Raw genomic sequence first — 18,747 nt, forward strand, 5'->3', positions numbered from 1 at the left:
ATGTATAGTAGCCACAATCTTTTAAACATTTCAGCAGGTGGGCTAAACCAGGTAGAGAAGAGGGTAACCAATGGACCCCAAACCCATTGATGAGTTGGAAGGGTGGTTACTTCCCCAAGCATAAGAAGTCTTCTCCTTTTGGAGTGGGCAAAAGATGTTTTTGTTTTGTTTTGTTTTGTTTTGTTTTTTTTTATGTTCCAATGGCCATGAAGGTGACATAGAAAGACACTGTGAAATGCTTAGAGCTTGGTTAGACATTAGATATGTCAAGGTTTTCCACTGCATCACAAGCCATTGCCAGTTGTTTTAACTTTCATTTTGCCACTAGACTTTTATGACTCTGGAAGAAAGGGACCAGAAATTTTTCACAACTCTGTCAATTTATGTGTAAGTCAAAGGGCATAACCCAAACAATTTACTATTTTTACCTACCTCAAAGTCCACTGGAAATGGGGATGTGATGAAGCAGCATGTATCAATACATTGTGATCTGTAGTCATAATCCAGCACGAAGTTGGCCAAAGACAAAGAGTGATTTTATCACTTGACTGAAGCAGCAGTGTGATTTGACAGCCACTTGGGTATCTGAGCAGCCTTTCTAAAGGACTGAATTGCTCATCTCCTGATTTGAGGAAGAGGGTAGAAAACTATTCCCAAAATTTTCTGCATCACCCAACCTAACCCTGGCCCGCTTATATGAGAATGTGGGGAATTCCTGGAGATCCTCATCATCAATGTTCTGAAAGAGGCCAAGCTTGTAATTCTAGGTGATTTTAATGCCATTGAGGCATAGATAATCTGGCATGGCAGAGAATCTTTTGTAGGAATGGGGTTGTAAACAGCAACAACAACAGTAATTTACTACTAAAGATGTGTGTCTCATGAACTTCTCATCATCAAAAATGTCTTCTGTTTACCCCAAAGCAATAAAACTTCATGGATATACCTTCACAGCAAACACTGGCATTCAATAGACTATGTCATCATTAAAAGAAGAGAGGAGATTCAATTCCAACAGATTAGAACACTTCTCTGTGGGTAAATATTTCTCTTTCAGGGAAAAGCTGAGTCAATATATGCTTGGCAACATTGGAACAGAAATGGTGTGGGCGGTTATCAGAAATTTGGTGTACAACAATGAATTTACTCATCTACAGCAGAACAGTCACACACATAAATATTGGTTTGACAGAAATGATGGGTAAATTCAGAAGCTGCTAAAACAAACAAACAACAACAACAAAACAAGAACTCTATAGGGTTTTACCACTCCTGTTGGTCCTGCCTCTAAGAAGGTAGAATTTAACATCATCAAGAACAAAGTTCAACTGAAGCTTAGAGAGATTCATGATTCTTGACTCAGCAAAAAGGCCTATGAAATTCGGTTTTATGTTGATGGCAAAAATCTAAGGTGCTTTTTTGTTACCCTGATGTATTTTATGAATCAAAGAGTTATGGTGCATTTAAACCACTCAGTGCTGATGGAAACACTGATAGAATATTTTTTGGGGGTGGGGTAATGAGGCTTAAATAACTTGCCCAATGTTACACAGCTAGTAAGTGTCTGAGGCCAGAGTTGAACTCAGATCCTCCTGAATTCAGGACAGGGGCTTTAACCACTGCACCACCTAATAGCCCCTGATTAAGGATTTTTAAAGGATTTTTTTAGTCAATATTTGTCCTTCCTTTTCTAAGCTATTGACTCTCTCTTGCATAACTCTCATTTTCCCAAATTTTTCTCTTTTATTTAATTTTTAAATTCCTTTTTGAGCTCTTCCAAGAAGAATTTTTAATCTTAAGATCAATTCATCTTCCCCTTTGATGTTTTCCATGGAGGCATCTTCACTGGGATGCACTTCCCTTCTACTCAAGTAAGACAGACCTTTAAGCTCTACATAGCTTATTCTCAAAAACCAAAAAAAAAGAAAAGAAAAAAAGAAAAAAAGAAAAAAAGAAAAAAAAAATCTGACCATGTATTAGGGCATTAAAAACTCACAACAACATGTACAAAAGCAAAAATATTCATTGTACCATTTTGAGACTATAATTCAACAAAATTATATTTAATCAAGGACCATGGAAACATATATAAAATAATTTTACATTAATAATTTCACCATAAGGAATGAGTGAGACAAAAATGAATCAGAGAAACTATCAATAATTTCATTAAAAAGAAAAATGAGACCACGTTCGAAAATTCAGCCAAAGCAGTACTTACTTGAAAATTTATATCTCTAAATTTGTATATCAATAAAATGGAGAAATAGCAAATCAAATAATTGAACATGCAACTAAAAAATAGAAAAAAAATTAAAAATCCCCGAACACCAAAATGGATATTCTGAAAAAAACATAAAGAACATTAAACTAACAAATCAAACCAAAGCTGCTTATTTGAAAAAATTCTCTAATAAAATGGGTAAACCATGCTTAAGTTGATTTCAAAAAGAGAGAAGGAAACGTAATTTCTAAAATCTATCTATCATCTATGTATCTATGTATCTATGGATCTATGGATCTATCTACATATATATATATATATATACATATATATACATATATATACATATATTCCCAAAATCCCCTCTGTAATATATGTGTATATATATATATATATATATATATATATATATATATATATATATATAAACACACACACACATATATACATACACAAACATATATTTGAAATTAAATCATTACTATAGGGTGGGACAAAAGTCATGACTAATGACACCTAGTGACTCTTTAATTCCAATTATGTTAAAAAGTAGTAATCATCAAAAGAATCTGGTATTGGCAAATAAACACTGTGGTAGATCATTGAAATAGATTAGATGCCTAACACTGAGTAGAAATTACCATAGTAATTAAGCGTTTGGTAAACCCAAAGATCCAAGTTTTGGGAATAGGGACACAGTATCTGACACACAACAAAAATCTGGGACAACTGGACACCGGATTAGAAGAAACCAGTTATTATAGCCCAACTTCTAACATGGTATGTCAATATAAATTCAAAATGGGGACAGCTAGGTGGCACTGGCTACAGAGATAGAGCACTGGCCCTGGATTCAGGAGTACCTGAGTTCAAATCCAGCCTCAGATGCTTGATACTTACTAGCTATGTGAACCTGGGCAAGTCACTTAACCCCAATTGCCTCACCAAAAGAAAAAGAAAAAAAAAGATAAATTCAAAATGGATAAATTATTTAGACACAAAGGGTGCTATCATTAATAATTTAAGGAAACATGGAAAAAGAGAAGAGTTTATGGGCAAATAAAAGATAAAGGGGATTTGGGGAAGTAAAATAGGGAAATTTGATTGTTTTAAATTTAAAAAGTGTTTGCACAAGCAAATTCAATGCAAACATGATTGGGAGGAAAGCACAAAATTGGAAAACATGTTCCAGAAAGTTTCTCTGATAAAGGCCTCATTTCTCAAATATATGGGGAATTTGTGTCAAATTTATAAAAGTGGCAGGCAGAGCCAAGATGGTGGGGGAGAAGCTGTGACTCCCACAAGTTCCAGATAAACCCATCCATTCATGCCCAAATAATGTGGTAAAAAAAAAAAAAAAAAACCCAGAACAGCCTAATGCACGTAAGAACAGAGTGAGAATATTTCTCCGCAAAAGAGGGCAATTCTGATCACCTGTTGATCAGGCTGAACAGCTCAGCATGCAGTCCAGACCCAGCCCGGGACACTGCTTCCAATGCATGTCAGAGTCTTCAGCACTAGCAGTTTCGGAGGCTCCAATCACGGACTGGTGAGCGGGTTCAGTGATAGGCCGGGGTGAAGTGGAGGCAGCATCTACTGGAGTTGGGGCAAAGCGCCCTGGGTCTGAACCAGTGGGGTGAATTGAGTGATGGTGGCCGAGTAGGGGAGCAGTAAAAGCATGCCAAGCTTAAGTGACTTGCTCAGGGTCACAACGCTAGTAAGTGTTAAGTGTCTGAGGCCACATTTGAACTCAAGTGCTCCTGAATTCAGGCCTGGTGCTCTGTCCTCTGTGCCACCTAGCTGCCCCTCAATATTTGTTTTAAAAGGTTTTGAGTTCCAAATTCTTATCCTTTCCCTCCCTCCTCCCCAAGACAGAAAGCAATATTATATAGGTCATATATATACAATCACATTAAACATATTTCTGCATTAGTCATGTTGTGAAAGAAGAATCAGCATAAAAGGGGAAAACCTAAAAAAAAAAAAAGAATAAAAAAGTTAAAACAGTATGATTCACTCTACATCCAGATTCCTCAGTCCTTTTTTTTTCCCTGGATATGGAGAGCATTTTCTATCATGAGGCCTTTGAAATTTTCTTGGATCAATGCTCATGCCTACCTTTTTTCCCCTCTATTATAATAGTTTTGTTTTGGTGAGCCAGTTGGGGTTAAGTGACTTGCCCAGCGTCACATAGCTAGTAAGTGTCAAGTGTCTGATACCAGATTTGAATTCAGCTTCTCCTGAATTCAGGGCTGTTGCTTTATCCACTGTCCCACCTAGCTGCCCCTATAATATGTTTTTATGCCTCTTCATATAATGTAATTAACCCCATTGCACCTCTCCTTTTCCCTTCTTCCCATATACTCCTTTTTTCACCCCTTTTTCTTTACATCATCACATCACAGACAATTTATTCCTATGCCCTCTATGTATCCTCCTTCTATCGACTAAAAAAGAGATACAGTTCTCAGAGTTGTAAGTAGTATCTTCCTGTGTAGGTATATAAACAGTTTAACTTTACTGAATAACTTCCCTGTTCAACTTTTTAAACTTCTCTTGAGTCTTGTATTTGAAGACCAAATTATCTCTTTGTTTCTTGTCTTTTCATCAGGAAACCTTGAAAGTCAACTATTTAATTGAATGTCCATGTTTTCCCCTGAAAGAGAATGATCTATTTTGCTGGGTAGTTGATGTTTTATTGCAATCCTAGCTCCTTTTCCTTACAGAATATCACATTCTGTCCTTCTGATCCTTTAATATTAAAGCTGCCAGGTCCTGTTGTGTCAAGATAATGGAATGTGGTAGATAAGGGGATTTAGCAGATACTCAAAGGACCACCTGGACATTAATCTAAACTGATTGAATTAAGTGAGAGTGATTGCTGATTAGCCTAATTCCAGTTAACAAGATTATGAGCACATATGGCTGTCCCTTAAGAGGGTATTATTCTCAGAAGCTAAAAACTTTGAACTTTATATCAAAACCACCTTCAGGTCCAGTGGACCAATGAATTTGAATGATGCTAGCCAATCAGACTGAAGGACTTCCCATTTCTGGGAGGAGAAAATGAAGGAGGAATTTGATGCTGGGGGAGGACTATTTCCTCCTTTGCTTGGAGACAGTGGCTTGGTAGCAGGACATCAAGTGGGAGGATTAGGAAGGCTAGGATTTCCATGCTATAAGAAATTTGTTCTCAATCTTTCTCTCTCTTTACTATCTTATATCTCTTAATAAACCCTTAAAAAACCTAAACTCATTTATCAGTGATTTTAGCCAGTTCCCCCAAAAACTGGGGGTACAAATTAGAACCCACAAATTTGAATTTTAAATTACACACTGTGCAATGTTGACAGTCACTCCATGATATTTAAATAGTTTCTTTCTGGCTTCTTGCAGTATTTTGTTCTTCACCTGGTAATTCTGGAATTTGGTTAAACTATTTGTTGGAGTTTTCCTTTTAGGGTTTCTTTCACGGGAGGATTGGCGGATTATTTCAAAGACTATTTTATCCTCTGATTCTACAATATCAGGTAAATTCTTTATAATTTCCTGGAATATGGTGTCTAGACTATTTTTTGGATCATGGTTTTTAGGTAGTCTAATAATTATTAATTAAATTAATTAATTAATAATTAAATTATTTCTCCTGTATCTATTTTCTAGGTCGGTAGTCTTTCTGGTGAGTTATTTCACATTTTCTTCTATTTTTTAATTCTTTTGATTCAGTTTTATGGATTCTTGGTGTCTCATGGAGTCATTAGCTTCCATCTACCCAAGTTTAATTTTTAAGGCATTATTTTCCTCACTAAGGCTTTACACCCCCTTTTCCATTTGTCCATTTTCCCCCTCATTTGTTCAGTTGTATTTTTTTAAGGATTTGTTTTCTTCAGTAAATTTTGTGCTTCTTTTTCCAAGCTGTTGACTCTTTTTTTTTCATAATTTTCATTTTCCACTCTTGTTTCTTTCATGTTACTTCCCATTTTTCCTTCTACCTATCTTATTTGATTTTTAAAATACTTTTTGATCTCTTCCAAGTAGGCTTTTGGGTACTCAAACCCATTGATCTTCACCCTTGAGGCTTCACATGTAGGTATTTTGACAGTATTGTCATCATCTGAATTTTATTCTTCCCTATTGACATAGAAGTTCTCAATGGTAAGGGCGGCCCTTTTCTGTTACTTACTCAAATTGTAGCCCTTTTTTTTTTTTTTTTTTTTTTTTACTTTTAAAGTTGTGCTCTGCTCCTGGGGCACAGGGGACACTGTTACAAGCTCCTTGTGCTGGGGGATAGGGGCCTGGTCACTGGCTTTCTGCTCTGTGGCCTGTGTGGCTTGCAGATTCCTCAATGCCCTGGGCTTACTCCCTGAGCTGGGATGGTTTGGCCAAGTCAAGCCTATCCTATTGGTGTTTCACTAACTGGCAGTTTTCCCTCTTACACAGGGCTGGTGGGTCTCACAACTGGCCTGCTATTCCACCACCCTTCTGATCCTGGACCAAGAGGCCTAATGTGCTGATCTGTGCTGGTGCCAAGAGCCTCCTGCTAACTTGCCCAGACCTTCTACTTTTTATGTTGATCTGGGCTGTGCTCCCCTTTCACACAAGTGGGACTGAACTTTCCTGAAGTCTTCTAAATTATGTCAAGTTGGAATATTGTGTCTCTCTATCTTTTTGCTATTTCTGTAGTCCAAGAATCAGTTTAGAGGTTTGATTTAATGTTGTTTCTGGGAGAAACTCGGTAGAGCTCAGGCAACTTCCTGGCTTCTCTCCACCATCTTGACTCCATCTCTAAACCAATATTCCTAAAATATCTTTCCTCAACCTATTTTCCAGCTCAATTGTTTTTCTCATGACATATTCCACATTTTCTTCTATCTTTTTAATTTTTACTTCTTTAATTTGATTGCATTTTGTATGATACCAATTCCTCTTTCCCCTGTCAAGACTCTTGATTCTACTTCTCCACGCTCTTCCTCCATCAGAGAATACACTAAGTACTTCTATGGTTCCAAATTATATATGGCATTTCCAAATTGAACAACACAATAATAAATCCTAAAACCTCTCAGTTTAGAAATACTCTTCAGTATTTGATACAGACGTGGGCAGCTAAGGGGTGCAGTGCATCAAGCACCAGCTCTGGATTCAGGAGGACCTGAGTTCAAATCCAGACTCTGACACTTGACACTTATGTGTGACCCTGGGAAAGTCACTTAAACCTCATTGGCCCACAAAAAAGTGATACAAACTATGAGAATGCCTTCTTCTTCTTCTTCTTCTTCTTCTTCTTCTTCTTCTTCTTCTTCTACTTCTTCTACTTCTTCTTATTCTTCTACTCCTTCTTCTCCCTCTTCTTCTTCATCATCATCTCTGAAGGACAATGAAAACTCTAAAGAAAGAAAGCTATTAAAATCCCAAATCTCATAATTAACATTGACATACAGATTGGTTATTATATCTTTTTCAATTCTTTACAAAGTTATCACACCGAATATTCTTTTATAATAATATTTATTATAAGAACCCAATCACCTCCAGGCTACAATGAGAAAGAAAAGAATTTTGACATCAGAGATTTTAGAAGCATATTTTCAAAAAAAAATATGATTACACTTGCTTTGCAGTTACATATCTTTCTGTTTCCTCATTTATTCACTTTTCCCTTCAAGGGGTCAGTCTGGTCAAAACTCTGGGTACTATATCCATCTGTTTCACATCTTTCTTTGCCATTCATCCATTCTATGTTTTAACCTCCTGTCATATTTCTCCTTTCCACCATCCCAAGCCTTCTGCCAAGTGCCAAATCTGATTAGCCTTTAATCACCCCAATAGCATGCTCATGAGATAAAGACTGTTAGTATATTCATATATTTTACAGGTAAGATTTATTTGTACAGTTTAAAAATTGATGTCCAAAAAGCAATGCCTAAATGCTTAAATAATAATGCAATGTTGGGAAATTTATTCATTGTGGCAAACTTTGTAGTATCTACCACTGTCAGCTGAGCATTTTTTGAAGGAAAGCTTTTTAAGTAAAAAAATCCAGAGGGCTCACTAGGTCATCATCTTAACTTTGAAGAAACTTAGATATTTCTTATTCATCCCCTAAATACAGCTGCTTTAGAAATGTATTTTTTGGAAAGACTCCGCTGTTCATATTTCTTCCTAAATTCGTGGTTATTTATTAATTAGCATCAGATACATGTGGGAACATATTACCTAATCCGGAAAAATTTACATGAGGAAGGATCAATTGAGGATAATGACTAGAAAAAAACTCTCAAAGTAAGGGATTTATTTCTCTAAGTTCAAATTTCAAAAAGAGTTTATAGTTCATCAAAATGTCTTTTGAAAAGTAACATAAATGTTTTTAAAAAGAAAAAAGAAAAGGAACATATAAGTAAGACATAAGAAAAATTATTGTAATTTAAAAAAAATTAAATAAATTTTAAACTGCATCATTGGGCAGTGGGGAAACACTGGATCTAGATGCAGAGGAGTTGGCTCAATAGCTGACTCTGTCAACTGTTTGATTTCAAATATGAAATGTCCTCACTGGGTCTTAGTTTGTCAACCTGTAAAATGAAAATCTTACCTTAATGAAACTTCTGGGAGCCAAGAAAGTGGAATAATTTGTAAATTTCCATAATTTTGCCATATTCTCTTCTAAACAACCATAAAATAGTGCCCCAAAACAAATCACAGAACAGAAGAAGTAGGAAAAAGGCAGGGTGAAACAATCTTTGAGCCAAAGAAACTTTGAAAATCTGGAAAAAAAGAAAGAGAAAAGGGGCTGTCTTGGGTAAAATGGGAAAGCAGTCCAGGACAGAAAGCATGCCAGCAAATCAGCAGCAAAACCTACCTCAAGAAATCAGTGGGACATTCTGAGCCCCAGTGTGGTAGAACTGGCAAATGCCAACATTAGCCCACCCCTCCACTTACTTCCACACAGCCAGAGGCACAGGCAGACTCCAGCAGTCAGAGCCCTGTGTGCTTTAGCATAGCCACAGGCAATCAGGTAGACCCCAACTCTACAGGTTCCTAAGCAAGTAGCCTGGCACAAGCTCTGGGCCCCCACCATATGCTTTAACATAGTGCAGGGCAAACAGTTACCCACCAGTTGCCAGGTCACTAGGTACTTCAATGTAGCCCCAGGGAAATTTTGAAATAATCCACTGGACCCAGAATATGGCAAACACCACTGCTAGCATGCTGGCTCAACAACAGGCAAGTTTCCAAATCCTAAACATCCATGGCCAGCATCACCTGGCACATGAAGCCCAAGAGAGGGCCCCTTTCACTCAGTGAGCAGAGCTCAAATTTACAAGAAAAGAAAAATGCCCCCCAAAAGATAATAAAAAATCAGTAAAAGAAAGAAAGAATTGGCCAAATGGAAAAGGAAGTACAAAAGTTAGTGGAAGAAAACAATTCCTTAAAAGTTAGAATTGGGCAATTAGAAGCTAATGACTCTAGGAGACAGCAAGAATCAATCAAACAAATTCAAAAGAATGAAAAAAAAGAAAATATAAACTATGTCAAAAGAAAAATACCTGACCAGGAAAATAAGTCCAGGGGAGACAATATCAGAATAATTGGTGTGCTCAAAAGAAATAATAAAAAGGAAGACCTGTATATCATCTTTTAAGAAATTATCAAGGAAAACTGTCCAAATATCCAGGAACCAGAAAACAAAATAGGCATTGAGTGAATACATTGATTACCTCAGGAAAGAACCACCCCCCCAAAGAAAAGGAAAATTACAGCCAAATTTTAGAACCATCAGATCAAGATAAAAATACCACAAGTTGCTATTTAGAAGCTGCATCATTAAAGGACTGGAGGTCATAGAACATGATATTTCATAAGACAAAGGAGCTAGGGCTACAACAATGAATCACCTACCCAGTGAAACTAACCATAATTCTTCAAGGGAAAAAAATGGTCACTCAGTGAAATAGAATGAATTCAGACTTTCATAAGGAGAAGACCAGAATTGAATAAAATTTGATCTCCAGTATCAAGACCCAAGAGAAGCAAAAACAAGTAAAAAGGGGAAAGAAAACAAAGTATTCAATGGAGCCAAACTGTTTATATCCCTACATGGGAAGATAATTCTTGTAATTCCTAAAAATTATACCACTAATAATGCAACTAAAAGGAATATACATAGACAGAGAATATTGGTACAAGTTATACTTAAAGGAAAAATAATTAAGGGATGAGAAAGAAATACACTGGGTACAGAAGGAAGGGAGAAGTAGAATAGGATAAATTATTTAATATGAAGAAATGTGAAAAATCTATGACAGAGGAGGGAAAGGTAGGAGGGTGGGACAATGATCATTTCTTGAACCTTATTTTCATCCATATTGGCTCAAAGAAGAAATAATATAAACAATCAGGGGAATATGGAAATCTTTATTACCTGAGAACAAAGTAGAAAAGGAGGAAATTAAGTAAAGGGAATGGGGCTGACACAAGGGAGGGCAGACCAGGGACACGATAGACAAAACAAACAGGAGTAAAAATAGTGAGGAGGGAATTACATAGTTAATAATCATAACTGACTGTGAATGGGATGATCTCTCCCATAAAATGTAAGCAGATAGCAGAATGGATTAAAAACCAGAATCCTACAAGTAACACACTTGAAGCAGAGAAACACACTTACAACAATGATAAAAGACTGAACCAGAATATATTATGCTTCAGCTGAAGTAAATAAAATCAAGGATAGAAATCCTAATATAAGAGAAAGCAAAATCAGAAAATAGACCTAATTACCAGAGATAAGAAAATAAACTTCATATTCCTAAAGCGTATCAAAGACAATGAATTTGTATCAATCCTAAACTTATGTGCACCAAGGGTAATAGCATCCAGCTCACATCTATGAAATTGGCTAATGCCATAAAAAAGGAAAATGATAAATGTTGGAAGAAATGTGGGGAAATTGGTACTCTAATACAATTTTAGCGGAGCTGTGAACCAATCCAATCATTTTGCAGAAGAATTTGAAAGTATAACCAAAGGCCAACCAAATTATGCAAAATCTTTGGTCTAGCATTACCACTACTTGGGCTATATCACAAAGAGATAATAAAAAAAGAACCTCCATGTGCAAAACTATTCAAAGAAGGCCATTTCATTCTGCCAAAATATTGGAAACTTAGGAGGTACCCATTAATTAGGGAATAGCTGAATAAGCTGGGGTATATGAACGTAATGTAATACTATTGTGAACAGGCAGATTTCAGAAAGACTTGTACAAACTGATACAAAGTGAAATGAGCAGAACCAGAAAATCGCTGTACACATATACTCTCTGTGTGTTTGTGTATATCTATATATCTATATATAGAGATATACACACATATACATATATATATATATATATGCATACATACACACATTATATATGAATCTAGTGTAAAATCTTCTTGAACAATATAAACATATTTGTGAAGTTTTTCTTTTAATTTCTCATTATTCAACTTGGAGGGCAGTCAGAAATGAGAGAGAAACCCATGTATCATGAATAAGTGGATAAACAAATGAATAAATATATACATAAAATAAATTTAAAAGAAAAAAATAATGAGAGGACCTGCTCACACACATAAATCTGGGCTTAGTGATATGCATGATAGATTATGATATGATATAATATGTATGTGTATGACATATGTGTAAATATGATCTCTTCCAGTTATATAAAGACCTAGAGGGGCAAAAGTTAGCAACCCATGCTACCGGTAAAGTTGCATATTCCTTGTACCAGGTAATTATTTTAAAAAGTGAAAGGAACACATCTGGCAATATGTATTTAATTTTGTCTATGACCTGTGTCATTTTTTCTCTGTGGGTATAAAATCTTCTTTCCAATAAATGCAATACTATACATAAGTTGCTAAAAGCACTATTGCTAAAAGTGAAGAGATGAAATAAAATATTCTATAAGGTTTAAAAATGAGGTTTCTTTCTCATTAAAAGCTTTAAAAACATTTCTTTTCCTCTTTAACATGGCATGAGGTTCATAGAAACAAATACACATACACTTAATAATGACTTTCTAATATATGTAAAGTAAAAAAAAAATGCCGGTAAATAAACCCTGAATATTACAAAAGTACTACAAAGGAAAAAAGGACAAATTGATAAACATCCAATAAAATTCATGGAAAGTATTCAAAGAAGAATTAATATCTTCAAAGAATAAATAAGAAAAAGTCCATAGAGTTTTAAAAAGACACAAATTACAGAAATTAAAGGTAGATTTAAACTCTATACTTTCACATATCTGGCTAACCTATAAAAATAGAGAGGGTAAATATAACTTTCCATATAATTTCTATTTGACAAGAATATCAAACAGATTGATTTATATTATCCCACGGGATTTTAAAATATTCCCCTAACAGGGAAGCATTAAAGACTTCTGAACTTCAGGGGTAAGATGACATTCGCTTACCTCAACCTTTACCCATAAAATATTCTTCTTCCAAGAGGCTCTTTTAACCACAGATGGTATATGCCCTGTCTAATCTGAACTATATCACACAGAAATATGTGACTGTCAGATATACCTCTGAGTATGACAGACATCTAGACTTTAAAGAGGATTTGGAAGTACTGGTGTATCCTTTATTTAAATCTTGACAATATATTTTACCTTTATTAAATCCTTTACCTTAAAGAAAATTACAATATGTTGCAACAAGTAATGATAGCCAATCTCTGCTTTACATAAGTGATTTTGAAAACACATACATCATTTTTTTTGAATTCTATGCAGTCTTCCAATGTTTTTTTTCTAGCTTAAATATATAAGCCAAAGCAATCAAACACTATTTTTCTGAATTTAATCCTGAGGACCTCAACATATCACTTGTTTATTGCACACTACATTTGAATCTATAACAGATTCTTTTTGGCACAGATTTGTGCATAATACTTGAATGTATAAAGAAAATTTGAGGGAAGACAAAGCCAACATGGTGGAATAGAGGCAGAAAAAAAAAAAGAAAAGATCATCTCCAGAGATGAAAGAGCCCAAATCTTACATCAACTTCCATATTAAGAAATGAGCAGGAAAAATAAGCAAAGAAAAATAAAAGCACTACACAACAAAGTTACTACAGTGACATGGAAAATTAAGACAAACTCAAAAGGCAACATTGTGAAAACAGCTACAAGCAAAACTTCCTAGAAGATATAAAGAAAGATTAAAGGAGCATTTAAAAAAAAAGAAATGATTGTTAGAGTAAAAATAGGAGGAATAAAGAGCAATGTGAGAAAATTATGAAAACAGAATTAGCAGATTGGTAAAAGAGGCATAAAATTACTGCAGCAGATAACTTCTTAAAAAGCAGAATTCATCAAATGAAAAAAAAAAGTACTAATCCTCACTGAAACAAATCATTAAAAATTTGAATTGGTAAAATGGAAGCTAAAGACTCCCTAACACACCAATAAGCAAATTATATATAACTATCTATAAATAGTTATAGATAGTTATAAATATAGTTATAGGTAGATATAATATTTAAATAGGAAAAATATTAGAACTATATCATCAGAAATATAAGTAACCTGGATAGAGATCATGGAGAAATAATTTAAGAATTATTGGACTATCTTAAAATTATGATTTAAAAAAATAGTCCGGACATCATTTCAAGAAAATATAAAGGGAAATTGCCCCAATATCCAAAAACCAGATGGCAAAATTAAAAAAAAATAAAAGAATCTGCCCATCACTTCCTGAAAAATATCCTAAAATTAAAAGTTCCAGGATTCCCTGGAGGAAGGGGAAAAGGAGAGGAAGAAAGTGGGACATCATGCCCCATAATACAGGCACAAAAGGAAGGAAATTTACAGTGGAAGGGACAATAGAGGTGCAAGTAATGCTTGGCTCTTTCTTTCATTTGAAGTGGTGAAAAGGGAAATAAATGCATATAGATAATAGATAATAGATATGCGCACAGACATTCTGTTGGTTATACTCATTTATTTTATTCATTATGGGATTTGTTGCTTGTCCTTTATTCTCCTAAAGGACCATAACATTGGAGTGATGTCATGACTTGCACTGAATTGGATTTAAGTGAGGGAAGGCTGGGCAAGGTCACTAGCTTCATTCTCTTCTTGAGAGCCATCTGGGTACAGTGGCAAGATGCATATTAGGATCACTGGAGATGGCTCTTCAAGTTTCAGGCAATTCAGGTTAAGTGACTTGCCCAGGGTCAGACAACCAGTAAATGTCTGAGGTGATATTTGAACTTAGATCCTCCTGACTCCACAGCCAGTGCTTTATCCACTGCACAACCTAACTGGAATACAATGGGAAGGGGAGAAGAGAAAGAGATGCATAAGAGGGAGAATGACTTAATGGAGAGAGTTGTCTGGAGCAAAACATTTCTCAGGAGAAATATAGTGCTAGATTGGGTCACTGTATCACATATTTTTACTTAGTTATTCCTTGTGACAATAAATATTTAATCTGGAGAGATGAAAGGACTGTGATATAGACACAAGAATTTTTTTAAGAAAGAAAAATTGACATGTAAAAGTGACTACTATTTTTGGATGGAAAGAATTAAGAATGCATATTTCTTTTTGCATAATTGATACACATGTAGTGATTATGTACTCCCATTTAAAAATATTAAAGAAATCTAATTTTAATCTTTACCCAGCAGCTGTATTTGTCTACAGTATAGAATGGGACCAAAGTTGCTTGGGTAAAGTATATTCCCCACAGCTGATATGTCAGAAAATTATTATGCCGTGCTGTTATGAAATCCCTGGCAATTTCTCACCAAAAAAAAACCAACATAGTAAATCAGCACCTATTGAAATTATAAAAAATCAGGACTGTCTTATATTTTGATGTTCAATATTGGGAGTCTACGTATATGAAGAGAGCATATTTGTGAAATTATGTTTGAGATATATACATATATGTATACATTAATAAGCATGCAAAATGATCATGAACTTACATTTGAATGGAAAATGGAAAAATAACATTTTGAGAATATATGCAATTGTATGTTTAAAGTTTTAAATTTATTTTGTATAAATTCATATGTGTGTTTATATGTATATGTGTATGTACAATATTAATAGTGCACATATTATGTATCTAGCATGGACACAATGAATATGAAACTTTTTATACAAAGTATAAGCCTGATAATATAATTTTCCATGTTATAGCTAGTCAATAAATATTTGTTAAGTGATTACTATGTTTTACACAATAAAGGGCATTGAAATTTTATTTATTTTTACTTTACAGTCTATGAAAACTTCTCTGGTCCTTTAAAAAATACAAATGGAGTAAACCCCAACTATACAGCATTATTTGGAAACAAATGATTCCTTATAAAACAGTTTTCATAAAGCTAAGTGGCACTTCAAGGGCTCTTGAGGGGAAGACAATGTCCCCTCAATTCCACTGTGCTTATTCAATAGCTGGCTGGCATAAATAGCTAAAGACTAATTCAACTTTTGTCCTTTTCTATTGGTATTTTTCTGCACTTAGATTACATATCTAATGAGTTCCCTTTTCATTGTCTTTCTCCAATTTAGTTTGTATTCCACTCAGTTCTTAAAGTGTTTTTTGTAAAGCATATGTCTGAACATATTGCCCCCCTATTGAATAACCTTAAGTGGCTTCCTATAACATCTATGGTCAAATATCAAGTAGTCTGGCACATCAATTCCCATACAACCTGGTACCTTCCTACTTTTCCATCATTTTACACATTAGTAAGATCTCTATAATCATAGCATCGTGCCAAACTTCCCTACTTGCTGTGCCTCACATGCAATATTCATGTTCTGACTTAGAGTTTTTGCAACGACTTTACAATTTATGAAATGTTCTTGATCTTTAATTGTGCCTCTTAGTTTCTTTGACATTTTTCAAGTCAGCTTAAATCTCACTGTTTGCAGAAATGGAGACTTTTCCTTGTCTTTCACCTTCTTAGTGCCTTCCCTTCTGAGATTCTGCCTTTCTACCCTATATGTATAATTTACATATCTAGTTATTTATATGTTGTTTCCTCACAATAAAATGTGAGGTCCTTGAAGACGTATGTTACTTACACATTGTTTAGTTTTTGTTTATCTAGCACTTAGCATAGTGTCTGTCACTGAGTAAACACTTAATAAATACTTGTTTCCTGTCTTCTGCATTTTCATTTCAATTACTCTTTACAATTGCCACTACTTAGTATCTCTCCCATATATTTAAAAAAGTTGGACAGAATTTCCAGTGCTAAGATGGCAGAGTTAGGAATCAGCCCTCTGGAGCTCTCCCAAATTTCCCTTCCAAACCAACATAAAATTGCTTCTGAATCTTTCCAGGAGCAGGGAACCAACATCCCATCCCAGCAGGAAAGCTTTGCCTTACCTGGATAGGAGGGAAGTTATGTCAAAGAGCAGCAGCAGCAGTTTCTGGGCTCAAAGCAGGGAGCCTGAAGCGAGGCTCTGATTCTGGGGTAAATTACCAGTGAGGCTTCACCAACCTGCAGACCAGAAGCTCCTTAGGCAAATAAGCAGCCTGGGCAGCTTGGTAGGGATCCTCACCAGGCACCCCACAGTTAGCACAGACCAACAGGGAGGCCTTGATTCCACAGCTGACCAATAATGAAGCCCCACCCAAAATTGGTGAACTTCATGTACCCACCCCTGGGACCTCCCAGCAGAGAGACTGCTTTGGGGGCAAACTAGCAGCAGGGGGCTCCAACCTCCAGCAGATATGCAACAAAATTACCTTCCAGGGCCTGCTAGCACAGGGAATCAGTTACTATAGAAACCCAGAATCAAAACCCCCCCACACTTGGGCAGATTGGTAACAAAAATACTACTCCAGGGCCTGCTAATAGAAAGGTCCTGCTAACAGAGCCACCCATCAGCAGAGCACCACCCCTGGGGCAGACCAAAAACAAGATCACTCCTCTAGGGCCAGCCACCAGAAAGACTCTTAACTTTTTCAACACAGCACCAGGACACCACCCCTGAAGGACAGCCCACACCCAGGGGATGGCAAAATGGAGGAATTACCCTCCAATATTAATCAGACAGAAAGTTTACTCTCCAGAGAAAGCAAGCAGCTAAGCCCTGAAGGTCAGTGAAAGCCACCAGTAAGACCCAAAGTCTCAAAACAAAAACTTGGGACAGTGGAGGGAAAGAGCCCAACTCTCTTATAAAAACATCAAGGCACAAAAATGAGCAAAAAAACCAAAAAGCATGAAAATGAACAGTTACTACACTCATAGGGAAAATCAAGGCATGAACATAGAGGAGGACAATAGTAACAAAATGGCCACAGGTGAAGCTTCATAGAAAAATGTAAATTTCTCTCAAGTCCAAAAAAATTACTAGAAGAGGTTAAAAATGACTTTCTAAAGCAAATTAGAAAAGTAGAAGAGAAATTGGGAAACATATAAAAGTAATGCAAGAGAACTATGAAAAAGAAATACAAAAATTTACTGAGGAAAATAACTCCCTAAGGACAGATTTAGCCAAATGGAAAGGAAGTCCAAACATTACTGAAGAAATTAATTATTTTAAAAATTAAAGTTGAATGAATGGAAGCTAATGACTCTATGAGAAACCAAAATACAATAAAACTAAATCAAAAAAGTAAAAGAAGGTAGAAGACAATGTGAAATTTCTCATTAAAATATCAACTGACATAGAAAATAGATCCAGAAGAGATAAAATAAGAACTATTGTACTACCTGAAGGCCATGATCAAAAAAAAAAAAAAAGGACTGGACAATATCTTTCAAGACATTAACAAAGAACAATGCTTTGATATATTAGAACCAAAAGACAAAATATAAATTAAAAGAATCCACCAGATCACTACTTGAAAGAGATCCCCAAATGAAAACCCCAAGGAACATCAGAGCAAAATTTCAAAGCTCACAAATCAAGGAAAATGTATTGAAAGTAGCCAAAAAGACACAATTCAAATACCATGAAGCTACACTCAGAATTACACAGGATTTGGAAGTTTACATAATACTTAGAATATAATATGCTAGAAGACAAAGGCATTAAGTTTACAACCAAGAATCACCCACCCAACAAAATTGAATACATTCTTTCAGGGAAAACATGTATATTTAATGAAATAGAGGATTTTAAAGCATTTCTGATTAAAAAGCCAGAGTTAAATAAAACAAAAATTTACCTCTAAATATGACTAAAGAGAAATGTAAAAAAGAAATAAGAAAGAAATCTGTAAGAAATTCAACAAGGTTAAACTGCTTATATTTCTATATGATATGATAAGATATTTTCAAGTCTTAACAACTTTATAAGAGCAATTAAAAGGATTTTATATATAGAGAGAGGATGTGGTCATAAGGTGATATCAAAGGGATGATAACATTTGTAAATCTTAACTTTATTATAAGAATAATTGGAAGCAATATATGTAGACAGAGGGTGTGGTCATAAGGTGATATTGATGGGACAAAACCCTCAAAAACAAAATAAATGGG

The sequence above is a fragment of the Dromiciops gliroides genome, chromosome 3 (genome assembly GCF_019393635.1).
Source record: "Dromiciops gliroides isolate mDroGli1 chromosome 3, mDroGli1.pri, whole genome shotgun sequence".
Taxonomy (NCBI): Eukaryota; Metazoa; Chordata; class Mammalia; order Microbiotheria; family Microbiotheriidae; genus Dromiciops; species Dromiciops gliroides.